The sequence below is a fragment of the Myodes glareolus genome, chromosome 1 (genome assembly GCF_982192425.1).
Source record: "Myodes glareolus chromosome 1, mMyoGla1.1, whole genome shotgun sequence".
In the NCBI taxonomy this organism is placed as follows: domain Eukaryota; kingdom Metazoa; phylum Chordata; class Mammalia; order Rodentia; family Cricetidae; genus Myodes; species Myodes glareolus.
The window spans coordinates 111,000,014-111,019,122 of NC_142026.1; the positions used below are offsets into that span (position 1 = coordinate 111,000,014).

The following is a 19,109-nucleotide window of genomic DNA, read 5'->3' on the forward strand; positions in this document are numbered from 1 at the left end:
TAGAGAGAAAACAGATGTGCCGAGCATAGCGTCATCTCACCATCGCTCACTCTGCTCCGTCTGCATTTGAGCCATTGAGTCCACAAAGATTTCCTAAGCTCTTGGGACCTGTTCCCAGTGCTGAAGATGGCATGAAACAGTCGTCCCAGGACTGGAGGTTAGGACAGAGATGCTACCGTATCAATGGTGACTGTCATTTGTGCCTTTGGATCTACATACACACCACTCCTCACATATTCACGTAGTATCTCATTTAATTTCATGTAATCGTTATATGACATTGAGATTTGTATTTACTGTTTTCATTTTATAAGCAAAGAAACTGAGGACCAATGAAGCAATGTGAACACGTTCACCCAGTTTCTGAGTTCTGAGCCTGAATTTGCCCTCAGAGTTCACTAGTTTCAGTCCCATTTTGAGGGCGGTAGAGATTGTCAGCTGCTCTTACCTGTACAGGCCGCTGGGGAACAGCAGAGTGAGGACTGAGGTCAGGAAAGGAATGAGAGTGAAACCTGAAACAATTTTGTATTACAGCACTGTTTCAAAACGTCACTGTAGTTTATGAAGCATTTCTTTTTGGTTGAAAGGGGAAAATATTTCTAATTGGAAAGGTCGTATTGTCCTTTTTTATTGATTTGTGTTTCATTATGCCTAGAATTCAGACATGCTGTCTAGGACTGCGGAGCCAGCTCAGAGGGTAAAGGGTTTGCTGCATGAGCATGGTGACCTGGGTTTGTATGTCCGGAATGTAGGGAAAAGCTGCGAGCGGAACTGTGTGACTCAAACCCCAGCTCTGGGGATGCAAGGAGAAGATCCCAGGTGCCTGCTGGCCTTCTTGTCTATCCTAAACACGACAAACTCTGGGTTCGGTGAAAGGCTCTCTGTCTCAAAAAAATTACATGGAGAGCAATTGTGGAAGACACCTGATGTGGATGTCTAACCTCCACACCTGCACACATGTTCACCTGCATGCACACACACATACTCACACATACACATATGCACACTCTCATACACACACTTGAAAGGGAAAAGGAAACATGTTCTTTTAGATTTTATAAAGGTAGGTAAATCAACAGATTTTTGTTGTTATGACTTTTTTCTTGTTCTTCCTGTGTTTAAATTGAAGGTTACCATTTAAAAAATGTCACCATCAACAGGACAATTGCATAAAAAGCAAAGAAATAACAACCTCAGTTGTCTCAGGCTGTGACTGGGTTAAATGCTGGTGTCACTGCCTTTGGGTGACTCTTCCCTCTGGATAGGTAATTCCCGTGCTAGTAAGTCTGTCTGTCTTCACAAACTGGACCCACACTGAATTTGTCTTAAGGCATTTAAGGCTCCTGTTGTCTTCCAGGTATGTGAATATGTTAGTCTTTTCCCATAGATGTTGATATTTTAAGACCATGGCAAATGTCTTATTAGTCATTGCAGTTGTCTGCGTGTGTTATATTAAATAAGTTAATGCATAGAGAAAATATTTTAGCATTCCTGACACAGCAACTGTCCCAAACGAGTTCACATTTTGTGATGTTTGTTTTATCATTCACCATCCCCACTGAATCCAGCAAATTTCTGCCTTCCCTCCAGTACTTCCGGTGATAAAATGAGTAGATAAACTCACTCATCAAGGTGAGTCTCAAGCACAAACTGGATGAGCTCATTAGTCTCAATAGATCTAACCCGTTTTTATACTAAACATGTTGTCGCCTCCCTTTAAATAAAACAAATGCAGTGGGTTTGACAGAATTTAAATATTCTTAGATTGTGAAACATAGAAATTACATTGAAAAATGGATCCAGTTACAAATGAAACATAAAACAATGAGTGATTTATTATATATTTGGATGTTTTCCCAGACAGATAAAAACCAGTCCATTTAAACTTTGCAACTCAGACCCTCCTTAGGTACTCAAAGAAAAGGTTTACAATCTTAGAAATGTGGTCAATCTCTTTTCTTGGCAGATGAAGAAGAGACCCGGGAGCTGATGAGTTGAGTGATAGTCATCATTCTAAGAAAGAACTTTCTGCCCCCTCTCCCCTTTGAATCATCACTTCTTTTTAATGCTTATTACAGTCCTATCGCCTAACATCAAAGGAAACGACACATCAGCCCCCTCCTCTGCAACAGCTGTCATGGGCTTCTCTTCTGGTCCTCAAGGCTGTTTCCTTTCCTCTCACCCCCACCCCATCCTAATACCTCTGGCTGAACTCCCGGTTTAGTGATCTAAGTTCTAAATTCTAACATACATCATTCCATTTCTCTAGTCCAAACACAGTAGTTTTGGCTAGGGAAATGATCCAGTGTGGGAAGTAGTTATCTACTAAGTTTGAGGACCCAAGTTTGATCCTCAATACCCAAGGGGAAAACTGGATGCAGCGGCATATGCTATGCCTGTAATCCCAACACTAGGAAGGCAGGCAGGAGGATTCCCAGTCTTGTCGGTCTGGCAATCTGGATAAATCATTTAGCTCCAGGTTCAGTGAATGACCCTTCCTCAAAATTCATGTGAAGCACTTTTGAGTATCACTTGCTGAGCTCTTCCTGCCATGGTCACATGGTTGTACACATGAGTTCACATATACATGTGCGTGGATTTCACTCAAAAAAAGTCATTTCTGAGATTGGTGAGAAGCCTCAGTGGTTAAATGTGCTTGTTCTGCAAGCATGAGGGTCTAAATTTGAATCCTACATCCCTGTAAAAGCCAGCCATCGCTGAGTATGCCTATAAACCTAGCATTGGAGGGTAGTGATAGGTAGATACTGACAGCTCCCTAGCTAGTCTAGCTTGGCTCAGTAAGATACCCTGCCTCAAGGCAATAAGGCAGAGGGCTATAGAGGAAGAGATCCAATGTCCTGTTTGGTCCTCTGTATGTATGTACAGGAACCATACACCTACATACCTACATGCATCACAAACATACATGTATAGAGGGGGAAAGAGAAACATATATGCACTTTATATCTATCTATCTATCTATCTATCTATCTATCTATCTATCTATCTTTCTATCTATTTATCTATCTATCCATCCATCCATCTATTTATCCATCATCTATCTATCCATCCATCATCTATCTATCCATCATCTATCTATCTATCTATCTATCTATCTATCTATCTATCTATCTATCTATCTATCTATTTATCTATCTCTATCTCGTCCCACCTCCAAAACCAAAAAATACTGACTTTATTTTATGGGCTACCATGCATGATCTTTCTGGTCCTTTTACAAAATCTTCAAACACTCCTTTATGCTTTAGGCTATGCCCTTCTAAATTTCTAAAGCCCAAATCTGATAATACAACTTTAATACCGCTTCTAGGACCTGAGCTTCTGACAGCGGGATAACAAGATTTCATGAACATCCCTACAACCATGCATGTTTCTAGCCATCAGTTGGTCATGACCAACAGACTCGGTGCTAAAAGGATGCTGAGAAGCTACTCGTGCATCCTGATGTTATGTGAGAGATGTGGTAGAAACTAGCGTTGATCCAGAGCATCTTGCAGTCCAGCCTATAGAAATGAAACCATCAGCACTTAATGCTATGCTTATAACAGCAAAATCCTCAAAAAGTAATGAACACTTTGCATGTTCATCAGAGGGAGATGGCTGCAAAAACACAACATAAAAAAACAGAGTGGGAAGTAAATGCTGTACTGTATTTTAACCTGTTAAAAAAAGAGTGGTAATTTGATAGAACAAATTTCAAAATAACTTTACAAAAGAGAGGAATTAAGCCAACAAAAAACTGCATAATATTTAATAAGTAAATACTTCTTTGCGCATAAAATAATAAAGAATACAGATACTTGTTATTATTGGTCAACTTCCTCCCGGAAAGGGAAACAGGAGAAAGAGGCATCACTAATTTTTCTAAATACTTCTTTCTCCTACTTATTTGAACAAGTATTTAGACTTTGGATCTGCTTCGTTTTTGGTGTGTTATTCTCTTGCATGCAAGCTTTTGTGTTAAATTAATGAAATTAAAGCATAAACAAGGAAATATTTGAGGAATTAAAATAAAAACAAGTATCATTACATTGGAAATGAAGCAAGAACATGCAGAGAATATTCTCAGGTTGGAAAACTGTGTACTGTCTTAAGAGCTGACGATACTTTCCTCCCTCTACCCATTGGGGAGTGATCAGAACAAGGCTGTTTTGACTTCTTTTCAAGACCTCCAAAGGCCAGTGCAGGAGAACATGGTGTGACATGGGGATTTCCCATTGTTAATTCAAGATGAAGATATAAATTATTTCATAATGGTGACTTTTAGCACTTCAATAAATGTGGAAATACGTGACCGCATCAGCAAACTATCGGGAAATTTTAATTGCGCTATAAGTGGAAAACATTTCTCAGAGAACTGCTGCCCCTTGTTTATAGTAACAAGAAAGAACTTAGTTCTCTGACATTTTAAGTTTAGTTTGGTTGTAAATCTTAGAAATCTATCCTATGCCAGGAATGAGCATACCTAACAAAAGGAGTTGGGCAGTAATCTCTTCACTGTTCAGAATAGAGGAATAAAAAACAAAGATGGTAAAAATATTGACTTCCAAGATGTAAAGGAATTGATACACCTCATAGAATCCAGTCACCTATAAACAAAATACATTTAAATTTTCTATTCTGAAATGTCTTGAAACAGTCAAAGAAATCAAAGTGAGTTTTCAACTGCTTTGAATTATTGGATAATTATATCCAAGTAATTAGAGCTTTTTCAAAAGTGCTGAAAATTCTTTAATTATAGATTATTAAAAGATTATCCAGAGAAATATATGTATATGGAAATGGAAATTCTTTTAAATTTCACATGTTAAAAGGAAAACACAGATAACTAACAGTCATTTAAGACTTAAATTTAAATCCTAGTTTAATTACCAGGTTGAGAAAGAGTTTTGTGGGTTTTTTCTTTCTCTCACTGTATTTCATTTTTAACCACCACGACATAAAATAATGATATAAGCAGACAGCTAGCTCAGACTGTCAGAAGGAAGAAAGGTGACAATCAGGTGACAGTGTGCCATTGATCAGCCTCATGTGCTCTATAAGGATTTTCAAATAAGTTCCAAGTTTGTCTTGTAAACAGGTATCATAGCTGTTTTGCCAATACAGAATCTAAGATACAAAGAAGTTATTAAAGGTCAAGAGTAGGGCAAGCATTTTAAACTATCTCTGTGAGCTGAAAAGCAGCCTCAGCTAAACTAAATAATACTAAATAGACTCAGTTCTTAGGGTTGATTAAACTCATAATACCTATGTATATGGGAGATGGGGGGGTTAGATTTGATAACCATCCTGTCCCGCCTCCATCTCTGTGGCTTCAGAAAAGACGCCTGTCATTTCTGAGCCTTGTTTTTCTCTTCTGGACAATTAGTAACTGTTAAATAAAACAGTGTCTGGGGATATAATGAGCACTCGTAAGTGTGACTTCTCTAAAACTAGACATTTTTAAAGCCTTTGCATTTAAATACTGGTAAGCCCACTAACACCAAGGTCATGAGAGTTGAAGGGACATCATGTAGGTGTTTCACTCGTGTAGTGATGAGGGACTTGCACTGAGCTTCCCTCTGAAAGGATGAATGTCTACCTCTAAGTCATGGGTCAAGAATCAACTCTTGTGGACATAATTGTCAGTTTCATAATGGAAGCGATTATTTAAAAAAAAAAAAGAAGAAGAAGAAAGGCACAGTTTAGCAGTTGAAGTACTTGCTATGAAAGTAAGATGACCAAAGTTCAGATGCCTAGAACCCATGCAAATGAAAGTGGGTATAGGCTTCTTTTCTAATTCCAGCCCAGGAAGGCAGAGAGAGCCAGGGCATCCCTGAAGTAAGCTGACTGGAGAGAGAGCTGAATAAGTGAGTTCAGAGTTTGATGTCCCAACTCAAAGGACAAGGAAGGAGAATGACCAAAGAAGATTCTTGATGTCAACCTCAAGCTTCCATATACCAAGGGCATTCACACACGCGTGCACACACACACATACACAAATACATAAATGTGCACCCACACTCATGGAAATGTATATGCACAAGTGTGCATGTACCACACAGTTATATACACATGAAATTAAAACATATGGAGGGCTTAATATTTAAGAGAATCAAATGTAGATTTTATGTAGGTGGCTTTAAGGTGGCAAATTTTTTTTTGTTTTTTTTTTTGAGGCAGAAGTTCGCTATAACATCAAGAGCTGCTCTCAAACTGATGATCTCCTTATATCAGCCTCCAGAGTGCTGAGGCTGTAGATGTGTGTCAGCATGTCTGGTTAAAGCAATATTTTTCTTAGATGTTGGACTATAGGCAAATAATAAATTTTGACATCATTCTTGGTTTTGTATGTCAATAAAATGGAGAGCTGAATTATACGGACACCTTCCCTACAGAAACCCACATGTATCATTTACATTTAAACTAATTAAGAGAGGGGGAACAGCATTGACAATGGAACAGACATTATTTCAAAAAACTCAAATTGTAATCCAAGGGAGGATTCCTTCATTTCCAGGAGAACTGATCTGAATCTTAAGGACAGTCACAACTTCACTGCTGATAGTTACACACATATGCCTGCAATTCGGAGGTAGCCTTGATACCTAGTACGGAAAGTATGATGCGATTTGCCAAAGTTTTAACCCTAAATGAAGTTGTGAAACACACACAATGATATCATTCAAGACAAAAATCTGTAACTCCCTTTAGGAATGAAAAGCTACAGTATGCAACCCCTTTCAATATTTCACAGTAGGAGTCTTGGTATGGTTAGGGAATTGGATGATTTTAAAAAAAAAAAATATGGTTTCCCTGACAAGAAGTCACTGTGCATTCAAATTTGACATATTTAGACTAAGGATCTGAAGTTGAGCCAGCAGCTGCCTGCTCCTTGGCTCTGGTACAAGCAGATGCTGGTTATAGCATCAATGCTTCTCTGCCACATGTGGAACCAAATGGAGCTTCCTTCATACTGATGTGCCATGTTTCAAAATGCTAAAGACAAAGCAAAGGCCTGAGTCTGGGGGCAAAGGATGTTATTGTCTACAGATACAAAAGCCCCATTTAATGCTAAAGCACCCACTGTGCTGTTCATGGTTAGTTTTACAATAGACACTCTTCCCCAAGGGAGAGGACGCCAAAAGGAGAATGGTCAGCCACAGGCAAGTTCCTTAACCTGTTGGACTTCAGTATCTCACCTATGGAACGAGGATGATAATGTTGTCTCCTTTGTGGGTTTTGATGTGAGCTCTGCTCACGGGCAGAGCTCTCAGTGAGCCTTTGATCTTATGGTCTTATGTTAGTATCAAGTCTGCCCCAGAGAGCTGACTTCCAATCATCCTCAGCACCACCACTTCCACACACTTGAAATCTGTCTCCTTTGTACTGTCTCCAAATTATGGTTTCCAATCTCTACTCTGCTCCCAAACTCTACCGTTCTCTCCCTTTTCTTCTTTGACTTCTTCTATTACAGAGCTGGGCACCAAAGTCTACTGGTTAGGTGTGTGTACGGGCTTGCTTCACTTCTGCGTATGCACGTTTTCTCCTTATGGGGGCTGTGACTTCCTTCACGCGCATGGCTGTTATGTTACATGGCTTGTATACGATAGAAGACACGACACTGAGCACTGTCTAGAGTAGACCCTTCACAAGCACTCACTTATCCTTTGCAATGAAAAGGTGTCAGGTGAAAGGATGGTTTGGGGTAGTTAAGATGTGTAGTGGGTGTAGTGAGCATGCATCTAGATTATACTGGTAATAAATACTGCATGTATTTTCATGCATGTATTTTCAGGCTGAGAAGCTATAAGCAACAAGCACATGCTAAAACCTATTTCTAGGCGATGGTGGCATATGTCTTTATGTAGTCCCAGCACTTGGGAGGTAGAGGCAGGAGGATCTCTGAGTTCTGAGTTCAAGGCCAACCTGGTCTATAGAGTGAGTTCCAGGATAGCTAGGTGTATACAGAGGAAACCTGTCTTGAAAAAAATATTTATTTACATGGTCTTGCTTTTATTTAACATTTAAAATACGGATACAGTGATTCGGTGAGAATCCTGTTTCAGTTAGTAGACAGCTTCTCTAAGATTTGATAAGATTTTGGGTGACAAAATGATTTAAAGAAATTCACCCTTTAAAAGAAAGTCAACGAGGCAGGCCTTCAGGATTGTCTCTTGAATATCATTACATTATAAACGCTAATGCTGCGACATAATGGCGGTGCTTCAGTTCCACTAGAATGCAAGTCTTATTCGCCTCGTGTAGAAAGCATCCTGCAGCTCCCAAGTGGCTCAGATGGTATAATAGAAAGCAGCTGTGGCTCCAGGAAGTGGCTGTCTTTCCAGCTTCTCTGTCTGGAATACCCAAATGCACCAAAGGATGCCAATATCATAAACTGTTGAATTAGAAAGATTTGTCCTAAATATTGCTATGTGTGTATCTGTGCCTGTCTGAGTACCTATTTTTCCTGCATCTGTGTTCACCATCCCACAGATGCCAGACAAAAAGCACTGGATCCCCTTAGCTGGAGTTAGATGTCATTGTGAGCCATCATGTGGCTACTGGAAATAAAACCTGGGCCCCCTCCAAGAGCAGTAAGCACACTTGAACACGAAGCCATTTCTTTCAGCCACCTGGGTTCTTCAGCAAACTACTACGTTTTGATCGTAGATGCTTACTATGTGTTCAGTCTTCTGTTTTATTAATGTAAAAGTAGTATTAGTGTTGCTCAGTCTTCTATTTTTATTCTGTAAAAATAGTATTAATGTTGCCATGAAAAACAATATCATTACATTATAAACATTAATGTCTCGACATAATGCACTGTAAAAGTATTAACGTATTAAAGCTAGCATACTTTGTAGTAAGCATTAAAGTATAGAGTATTTTACCATGTGCTATAGAATATTAATATAGCAAGTGCCATACAGGAATTTTAAATAAGTACAAAACAGTGGTTCTCAAGCAGTAGGTTGGCATCAGGGTTAGTTGAAGAATTTTTCCGAAAAGTATTGACAATCAACCCTTCACACAGGAGTTGGCACCATCCGTAAAGATCTAATTCAAATGATTTTTAAGCTGTCGCCTAAGGATATGAACCAGGCAGAACAATAATGACTCAACAAGAGTCATCCATAATGCTTCTAAAATTGGTGTAATTTCCCCTTTCAAAAATGGTTGTATTATTAAGCTTTAATTTTGAGTTTTTGATGAATAAATACCTTAACAGTGTGCCAATTCAGCTTGGAGAATGTAAATTACAAAGTTGTGAAATATATTAAATTCATGAGTTACACAAGCTTGAATTTCAAATATCTCATTTATTAAAAGTCAGTTTTCATTGCACACATGATGTTTTCACTACACTTGTAAAAAGTTCTAACTATAGCCGGGCAGTGGTGGTACATGCACTTACTCCCAGCACGCGGGAGGCAGAGACAGGCACATCTTTGTGAGTTCAAGGTCAGTAGGGTCTACAGAGTGAGTTCCAGGACAGCTAGGGCTGCTACTCAGAGAAACCCTGTCTTGACAAAACAAAACAACAACAACAAAAAAATTCCAACTCTAAAAACTATAAAAATCTATTGTTGCTTCAGTTGAGTAATGTCATCCTGGTTGTATATTAGTACAACTTTTACACTGAAAATTGTAACAATCTGTATTGGGAACACATAAAAGCTGTCTGCACTATTTTTGTAATTTTAAGATAATTTTGTATTACAGCGTAATTTACCAAAGAATGCAAAGAAGCACTTATAAATTTATGTATTCATCAATGCCCAGCTTTCCCAATTACAGTATTTAGTGAATGAAGGCACAACATTCTTAAGGATTAAGAATCACATAGGCCACCTCTTGATTTCACAGATTTAGTTTTCCAGTGCTTTGAGTAACATGAATTTGATCTCTGACAGGCACCATGGTATTAGTTTTCCGGTGGCCAGCGGTTGGGGTAGGATCAGAATCTGGGCTCCCAGTGGTTCGTAGGTTGCTCTGAGATATTGGTTTCTTCTACCATTCTTCCCAATGTGCCCTCTTCTCGTTTTAAAGCACTACAGGTATTTTTAAGGGCAAATGGCAATGTAGTATTTCACCTCAGGGGTCTCTTTATATAGACCATTGTAAGGATGGGAATAAAACGGCCCATGACCATTTTTTTCATTTCTGAGAAGATTTATAACTCAATCAAAAAGCTGCTGGCTTGTTCCCAGGACCCTTATACTACAGCATATGCCCAATTAGATTAGAGCTCGTTATCTGCTTTTCATTTAAATTATTGCTAATTCGTCCCCCCCCCACCAACACCGCAAAATCACCTCAGATTCAACATTCTGTCTTTTTCTATAGTCATATGCCTAATCTTTAGCCTAAACATCTTAACTCTAACCTTAAAATAACTTCCTAAATCATTCACAAAGCTTTATATATATCATCCATCATTGGTGGTTTGTTCGTTCTTGTCTTCTGTTTTGTTTTTTGTTTGTTTGTTGGTTGGTGAGTTTTAATGTAAAACATTGAAACTCCTGGCCTCTGTGTACCACACAAAGTCTGTCAATTTCCAGGATCTTTAACCTGAATCCTGTGAAGGTTCCGGTGAGGTTGTCATATGCAGCCTAAGAAATATGCTCACATTCTATGGGACTCAAAAGCAACCTTGCCCATTGCGGTTCTGCATACTTCAAAGTTTTGTTTTTAAACAGCACAACTCATGTGAAGTGTTCTTACCCCAACAAATGGAGAAGGACCACTGGGAAACTTGGCAAGGGAGTAAAAGTGTCTTTTACCTTGGCTTTGGAAATCAGGTCAGGGGGATTTACACGTGTTCAAACTCATTGAAGAGGACACACTAAACATGTACAGTTCTTTGTATACCATATGTCTCAGGAAAGCTGAGAAAACAAAACCTAATGTCGCCTAAGGTCTGAGCCATGTATTGAGAAACGTCAGGCTGACTGAGTGCTCTCAGCCATTTCCCACTGGGCGAGAGTCAAAAGTCATGAGTTGTTGAGACTCTCCAGAGGAAGGTCTGCTAGTTTTTCACTGAGGATCTATCCTCAAATCTCGGCTCCACTTCACACGCATTGTATGGTGATGGATGTATTCCTTTGACCTTGTCCGACACAAGAAAGTTGTGGAAAGTCAGTTTACCTTATCAGAAAATATGAAAGTCTGATGAAATGATCTGTCTAAGTAGCAAAAAGAAGTAAAAGTTTTACCTAAATACTTCCCTCTGTCAAGGTAAAGTCATCCAAATCTCAGTGACACCAACATCTCCTAATCTGACTGTACCACCCATGCCTAGAATTCAACACAAATATTTTTGTGTCCTCTGAATGAAAGTGGTGATGGAGTCTCCTGCCAGTTTTACGGCCATTAACTCCCATTGTATGTGCTAATGCTTCACCCTGTTCTCACCCAATCTTTGCACCACTTGAAAGTGACATCCTAGATGGGGGGCTAGGACTGAGCGGGGAAAGGAAAGCTGAGGAAAATAAATACCCAATGTCTGTTGAAAATGTCATTATTTAAAGTCACCAGATGCAAGACTAATGGCGAGCCCTGAGAATGCCCAAGAATGTCCCAGAGGAGTGTCACCAGCTGGTCTTTATCCTTACTTAGACAAGAGTAGAGGAAAGTCGTTTACATTTCGTTTGGCTTAGAGTCACAGAAGCAGGCAATGAAATCTAACTCCGGAGGAATCTTTCTTCCAAAAGAAAATAGTGACATACTGCCTCTCACGGCCTCTGTCCAGCCTCTGAGGAAATACTTGAAGTAAGTTTTACTCGATCTCTGTAATCCCCTCTGAGGGAAGCAAACAAGCAATGGCGAGCCTCTTCTGCAGCAGGTGTTTTCGCTTGTCTTCATTTACTCTTCCCTGAGAAAGACTTTTTGGACTTTACAACTGAAGAGGCAAGTTCTGATAGTTTACTTTGCCCAAGGGCACTTAGCTAATGAAAAGCAGAGTTGGATAGTCAGTGTGCTCTGTTCCAGCCCATTTCAGCAAGGCCTTACCTCCCTCTTCTCCTAAGATGTAACAGGTTTGAAAACCATGGTAAGTGTCTAACGCGGCTTAGTCCTCATTAAGCCGATATATGCTGAATATGTAAAACTCACTTGATATTGACAATTAACAACCAAGATAAGGTTTTTTTGTTTTGTTTTGTTTTGTTTGTTTTTTTGTTTTTTTTTTTATCAGCCCTGTTTACAAATGGTAGCCTAAGACTTAGAGAAGTGAAGAAACTTGCCCAGGATCAGCATCTATTGGCTAAGGAGTCAAGATTTGAATCAGACTCTGTTTGAGCCACTACACAATAGAAGCCATAAACATGCGTGATTTCATTGTTTTGTTAAAGGCAAAATCTTTTTATGTTCATAAGAATTTGTTATAGAAACGTAATAATCATTGAATAATAATAGCAACAAGCTTGGTAAATTGTGGTTATAAAAATTAAAAGCTGAATGATTGATAGCCCAGGCAGAATGAAGTCTCCTGGTCTCCCTGAAAAATTGAGTCTTTCTGTTAGCATACTGAGCTGCCACAATTGCATCTCGACTTCCCAGATTCTTCTGATGGAATGTCCTAGAGAGGACCAAAATGCATCAAAATCTATGTTAAAGGAACCCTTGTGGGGGCCTTTTAACTTCAGGGGTCAGTATCTTCACTCTGGGTGCTGGAGGCTTGTGAAAAGCCAGAGTATGTGAAACTCAGACCACAGGACATCTGGTCTCTACCACAGACTTAAGCTTTTGTTTTCAGCAAGTCGTAGATATTTAGAACCAGAAAGAACCAATTGAGATCATCTGGTCAAATCTCTTTATCTGACTGGGAAGGAATTTGAGGAGCAGGCAAGGTTAAGTGTTTTCTCTAGGGTTGGAAAATTAATTAGTAGCAGAGCAATAAATCACGTTCATGAACAGACATGCTTTCAGAGTGAACTCAATAACTTGTACTCTATGGGACTACAAAGAACACCCAGGTAGCGAGACAAACTCCTGATGTATCTGTGACAAAGAAGTATCTATGACATAGACATAGATCTGTGACATGGATGATACTGAGCAAAACATCTTTAAAACAGCACCCTGTATCAGAAATCATGAAAACTTGCTGCTTTGGTCACATTATTAGCAGTAGGGGTGGTGTTCCTACTAACATCTTTCTATCCAGAACTTTAGTCTTAGTCATAGTAAATACCCTAGACTTCCCATATTTTCATTCATGTTTATATAAAATCAGATTAGTTACGTATTAGGGTATAATTATTTAACACCAATAATCTTCGTGCCATGAATCACCAGAATGTGGATCTTTGAAATTTTATATTTACACCATGATCTTTTATTAAAGTAGTTAGTGTTGCAAAGTTTTAAAAAGGAGAGAAAAGTTTTCCCATGAGGCTTATTGTGAAAGTTCTTTTGTCTCAACTTGTTAAAAAAGATCCATCTGAAGATCCAAAGATTTGCCTCCAGGGGCTATGGTAAGAGCCAGAATGAGGGGGAAAACAGCCGTGAGCAAAAACCATCCTACATGATTAGAGTAGATCTCGGCGAAGCACAAACAGCCACAGAGTCAGAAGTCATAGCAAACATCTAGTTTCCCACATGAGAAAATGAAACGGGAAGCAGACGTGTGAGAAAGAGTCAAAGCATGGAGACACATCCTGATAACAGGATCAAAGCCTGTTCCCACGAGGAAGAAAGCCAACATCAATTAAGATGTCATTTCAGCGGGGAAATAGGAACGAGATACACCATGAGAGAACAGCCAACTCTGATACTTACAAAATCAAGTAGTTTTATACCAGTCATGCTCAAATCCCCACAATTGCTAATATTTGCTCCAAAAGTTGACCTATTACCACATTTGGCATATTTTGGCATGTTTTAATGATGAAGTTCTCCATTTAAAAATGTCCTTTTATTTTAAGGAAGGAGTAAACAGAATGGAGAAATGGATACTCTGCATATATTTAATATAGGATACAAAGACAAATGTTTATGCTATATGCCTAGGGTAGGAAAGCCCTTTTCTAGTAACCATTTTATGATTATACAGTCTTCAGGTTTCAAGGATTCTTCATGCCTGTTTAACGACAGTTATGTTCGGTATTCCTGGGGAGCGTTCTTCACAATCCATCACTGAGATTTAGCAGCAAATACTGTTGGAAAAGGCTAGAAGTGTGTCTAATCGCATGGAAGGAAACAGGCTGGTTCAGGGGCACACATAAAGCAGAGTATTTTCCTCTCAGTGTTTAGGGAAGATGATGGTGTCTTGTTTTACCGCAACAATTTTTCTTGCATTCTCTAATGCACATAGCTTTCAAGGAGGTCTCCCTAAAAGAAGGGGCTGATAATCTAGTGGTTCGTTTTTGTTGTGTGGTATATGTATTCATGTAGAGGCCAAAGGTCAACAACAGATGTCTTCTTCAACTGTTCTCCTGTTGATTTTTTTTTTGAGATAAGATCTCTTATTGAATCTGAAGTTCAAATTCAGCTAGCTGTCCATCTTGTCAGCAAGTCCATGGATCCTCCTACCTTGGTCTCCCCAGAACTGAAACTACAGATATTTTACATGGGTGCTGAAAATCAAACTCAATTCCTCAAGCCTACTCCGCAAGTACTTAACTGCCTGAGATACCTCCCCAGCTCAATAATGTAGGGCTTATTTAGATCCCTGAATAATAACTAGAAAGGCTGATGGGAAATCCCTCAGCAACCCAGACACCTAACAAGATGATCAACTGCCTAGGAGCTATTTGTTGCAAACGATGTATCATTTGATAGACTAATGTGTCCGTTTGGTCATGCTTCGAAATATTAAACCCATTTGATCCACTCATACATCATAGTAACCTTGTTAATACTATCTACTCCCAAATTTCTGGGGGTGGGGGCAGAATTAGCAGAGAAATTACAATTAGTCAAAGCAACTCCATCTTAACCCTCAGCTCTGGTTAAACTTGTAGCACTATACTTGTCCTTTCCCGGGCCTTCAGGAAATAAAGCTCTCAGGGAAAAGTCATTGCAGGAAAAACTGTAAAAATGCATTGTCCATAGCAACAGTCAGGTTGAGGAAGGATTTCTGTGTCTGCTGCTGTGTGAGTAAAATAACAGAAAACAAAAAACAAACTGTTCAAACTCCAATTTAACCCTCAGTTTTAACAACTTCTGAGGGAAGTATTATTTCCATTTAATGAAGATTGTCCTATGAAATGGCTAACAAGTTTCCCTGAAGTGTGTTGAACAACAGCTTGCAAGGATTAGAATTCAGTAAGGCTTGTTGTTCCCTATAAAAAGCCAGGAAAGTGAGGCTCTTAGGAAATGCATGGACCATAATTATCCTAGGCTACATGTTGACTGTTTTCTTCTCTAAGGTAGGCAGCTATGAACAAATGCTTGTTAGTTAAATGATAAAGCTGGGTATTTGATTGCACTGTGAAACTACAAGACTGTGTTAATAAAATTAACCTTGGATCAGGGGGCAGAGTCAATGACTAGTAGACAAGAATTAGCCATAGAGAATACAGAGGACCCAGGGAGATAGATAGAGAAACCCACAGAAAGTAGAAGGGAGGTTCAAGGTTCTTTTTGGTCTGGGTTGTGTGGAGAGACATGCTTGCTGGATCTCTAGTGAAAGCGGGAAGGTTGGGTGGTCGCCCCTCTCGCCACCTCTTTGTTCTATCAGGTTTACAACCCAATATCTGACCCCCAAGTCCTTATTGGTATTAGAACAACTTAGATTAAAAACAACAAGATGATGTATCCTGTTTGAACAGATAAATTCAAAATGAAGAGAACTTCCCGATGATAAAAAACCCTTAAAGGACACTGTACTAAATCAACTAGTAACTCCAACTTCTAATGCAGCATATTTAAGGGTTCTCTCATGACAACTCTATGGCTGTTGAGCACACCATGTGAAGGAATCATTTATTAAAATGAATTCCAAGCTGATGGTGAGGACACAGCGTGAGAAGGCTAAATGAAGCAGGCCATGCTAAACTGTCAAGATGGGCTGGAGCATGGGTTACCAGTGTGAATAGCACAAATGATATGGATAGATGATCCCAGAGAAAGTAATAGAAACTACCAATAACTTTCTATGGTTTCCACAGTACTTGTAATAATGAACTAACATACACATTTGCAAAGTTATAATATTTTCTTGTGAGACAAGCTTGCCTCAGCCTCCTGAGTGCTTGGGATATACAGATACTATTATGCCTGACTTGAATTTACAGTTAAGCCATTTTTTTTCAAAAACTAAATAGAAATAAATGTGTTGAAGTCATGAGAGAATTTGGACAAATAACTTTTATTATGATCTTATCTTGCTCCAAAAAAATATTTCTTTTATGATTGTAGCAATTTTCAGTATTATTTACTTCATCATTTCATAATCTTTATAATAAATCATTTTACATATTTAAGGTTAAAATTTAATTTTAATAATGCTATTAACTTTAGCCAATACCATTAAATAAATTCATAATTGTATTACTAATATATTTTATGTTTATTTTTGTTATTGTTTACAGTCATAAAACATATAGCCTCAACATTTAAGCCATAAATAGAAACTTTCTTTGAATTATAGTGAAATTTATATCTTATAAAATCTATCCATATCAATATTTTTAAACTCACTATAAATACCATAATTAATAAACCAAAAGCTATCTTCTGTAAAACGTACTTTGCATCAGAGAAGGACTGAGGCCTAAATTTTTTGATATTTTGTGCTGGATACTTTATGTCAAATTGATACAAGGTAAAGTCATCTGAGAGGAGGGAATCTCAATTAAGAAAATGCCTCCGTAAGATCAGACTGTATAGTCAGGCTTCTAGGACATTTTCCTGATTAGTGACTGATGTGGAAGAGCCAAATGCATTGTGGGTGGAGACACCCCTGGGCTGGTGGTCTTGAGCTCTGTAAGAAAGCAAGCTGAGCCAGCCAGGAGGAACAAGCCACTAATTCCTCCTTGTCCTCTGCCTTAGCACCTGCCTCCAGGTTCCTGTCCTGCTTGAATTCCTGTCCTGACTTCCTGCAGTGATGAAGAGATGTGGAAGCATAGTCGAATAAACCTTTTCCTCCCCAGTTGGCTGTTGGTAATGGTGTTTCATTACAGAAATAGTAACCCTAACCATGCTTATTTGTTTATTTACTGTGTGTTGGGAGGTATGAGCAGGTGCCACAGATGTGTCCATAGATCCCATAGAGAGCTCAGAGAACAACTTGTGGGAGTTGGTTCTCTCCTTTCACTGTGTATGTTTCGGGTTATCAGTCTTGCCAGCCAGTGCTCTTCCCTGCAGGATCATCTCCCAAGCATTAACACATTTTACATATTTAGGGTTAAAATTTAATTTTAATAATGCTATTGACTTTAGTCACTATCATTAAATAAATTCATAATTGGATCACTAATATATTTTATCTGCTTATTGGACAAGGCACTAGGAAAAACATCTCTCTTATGGCTTTTCAAACAAACTAGGAGTCTTTGTTTCCTTGGGAAGATTACATATTGCCTTTAAAGTATTAGGGGTCATCTCTTCTAGGACAAAAAGACTGGAATCAAGATAATATCTCTGGGAAAGTTCTAGACCTATGAATTTTACTGACAAAATGTACTAGAACTTAATTACAACATTTATTTAAAAAGTATAATGTCTTTTTGAAAGGTAACTCTAAACAGCTTGCACAGAACAAGAATTTTGACCCTGTTCCCAGTAGGGCTTGATTCTTTGTATGTTGTCTTAGTTGGAGGACTGAGTTTTCTAATATTAAGTGTACTTTACTTTGGGATCTGTGATATAAAATCAAAAATCTATCCTGTGAGGGGTATTTTTAACTAATTAATAGAATTTTAATGTGCAGTCACTAAAACTCTCCTCATTGACAGAAACCACCTTCTACTTGGTGACCCTTCTTCAAATTCTGTCTTACACAAATACAGCTCCCTTGAGTTTTGGTAGAACTGCAAATAATGTGTGTGTGTGTGTGCGTGTGATTGTGCGTGTGTGTGCATATGTGTGTGTGAGTGAGTGTGTTGTGAGTGTATGTGTGTGTACAGCCTTTCATGCCATTGATTTTTCTTGCTACCAAACACACAGTAAAGGCATCAATGTGTTCTCTAGGACCTACTCAAGGGCCCCCTTATCTGTGTGTTATTGTGATAGACTTGTGGCAGAAAAGTTACCTAAGAATTCTTGGTGAGGTGTCAAGCAAAGGAAAGCCATACTGATAGATACAATTGAATTTATTTCATTCAACTCGATCTTTAGCGTTAATAATAGTAAGAATGAAACATGTGCCTAGAAGCAGTTAAGGATTTTACCTTCTATTAAAGTTTAAAATGAACAGGGAACCTATGTTCTCAAATGTTTGTTTTCATTTCAGGACCTAGTTTTACATATGTTTATTAAGCCCGGAGCTTGTAAATTGTAAATGACACACGGTGTTGATGAATATTCTATTTTCTGAGAAAGACTCCACTGGCATGAATGAAGAACTTTGGCCCTGCACTAAGGACATATTTGAATCCTCCTTCCACTTACACATGCATGGAATCAAAATTAGCTTCTTTTAGTGGCAAGCAATGCATTCGCTGTTGTATGGTTGCTAAGACAACTGTTGGCAAAATATACCCTGTAAGTGTTTAGGACCATCTATTAACTCAAGCATTCCCTATACTCTATGCAGCCGTGAAACATCCCAGAAGCAAAGATAGATCTGGGCAACTGGATGAACACATTATAAATCAACATATATAAGTCACTCTAGAGGATATGAGCACATTCATACCTCAACTTAAATGCTCTGAGCTTGGTAGGGAGAATTTTGTGATTGAGACTGTTTACAGCAGAGAAAACTGTGGCTACAGTATTATTCAGAGACATTTACCTGAGACAACAATGTTGATAAAAGGCAAAACCAACAATTCATGTGTCATCCAGATGCCAGAATCTAACCACTTGCTCCTCTCTTACATCCATACTATTTTATTACATAGTGTGGGGGCCAACGGAAAGGTAGCAACATCAGGCTTTGTAAGGGCTCACATTATTCCACTGGCAATATTTAACTCTTATCTTATTCTATCACA

General features: G+C 38.6%; 1 protein-coding gene across 1 annotated transcript in view; it reads right to left on the reverse strand.

The window, feature by feature from the left end:
- The window catches only part of Moxd1 (monooxygenase DBH like 1), a 78,595-nt gene that overhangs the window by 31,593 nt on the left and 27,893 nt on the right, over positions 1 to 19,109 (reverse strand). The gene's annotated exons all lie outside the window — the stretch shown is intronic.